This window comes from Pyrgilauda ruficollis, unplaced genomic scaffold (assembly GCF_017590135.1).
Source record: "Pyrgilauda ruficollis isolate IOZ18807 unplaced genomic scaffold, ASM1759013v1 scaffold1358, whole genome shotgun sequence".
NCBI classification, from domain to species: domain Eukaryota; kingdom Metazoa; phylum Chordata; class Aves; order Passeriformes; family Passeridae; genus Pyrgilauda; species Pyrgilauda ruficollis.
In genome coordinates, this window is record NW_024512077.1 from 4,695 (window position 1) to 5,688 (window position 994).

Here is a 994-nt window from a genome sequence, read left to right on the forward strand (position 1 = left end):
ACTGTGTCACTGTGTCACTGTGTCACTGTGTGTCACTGTGTGTCACTGCGTGTCACTGTGTGTGTGTCACTGTGTCACTGTGTCACTGTGTCACTGTGTGTCACTGTGTGTCACTGCGTGTCACTGTGTGTGTGTCACTGTGTCACTGTGTCACTGTGTCACTGTGTCACTGTGTCACTGTGTCACTGTGTCACTGTGTGTAACTGTGTGTCACTGTGTGTCACTGTGTCACTGTGTGTCACTGCGTGTCACTGTGTGTCACCATGTAACCTGGCGTCACCTGGGTCACGGTGACACCACCGGCACAGATGGTGGCACTGGGGTCACCTGGCTGTCCCCACTGCCACGCTGCTGTCCCCGGGGTCACCCGGCTGTCCCCTGCGTGTCCCCTCCGTATCTCCATTGTCCCCATCATGCCCTCAGTGTCCCTGCTGTCCCCATTGTCCCCAATGTCCCTGCTGTCCCTGATGTCACCAATGCCCTCAGTGTCCCTGCTGTCCCCATTGTCCCCAATGTCCCTGCTGTCCGTGATGTCACCAATGCCCTCATTGTCCCTGCTGTCCGTGATGTCACCAATGCCCTCAGTGTCCCTGCTGTCCCTGCTGTCCCCATTGTCCCCAGTGTCCCTGTGTCCCCAGTGTCCCTGCTGTCGTCGTTGTCCCCAGTGTCCTCCAATCCCCAGGGATGTCCCCAAATGTCCCCAATGTCCCCGCTCTTCCCAATGTCCCTGCTGTCCACTGTGTCCCCCAGTGTCCCCAGTGTCCCAGCTGTCCCCAGCGTCCCCATTGTCCCAAATATCCCCTGATGTCCCCAGTGTCCCCCAGTGTCCCCGCTGTCCCCAATGTCCCTGCTGTCCCCTGCTGTCCCCAGTGTCCCTGCTGTCCCCAGTGTCCCCGCTGTCCCCAGTGTCCCAGTGTCCCCAATGTCCCCATGTCCCCTGATGTCCCCATGTCCCCCAGCTGAAGCTGCCGCAGATCCAGCGCATCCTGCAGGA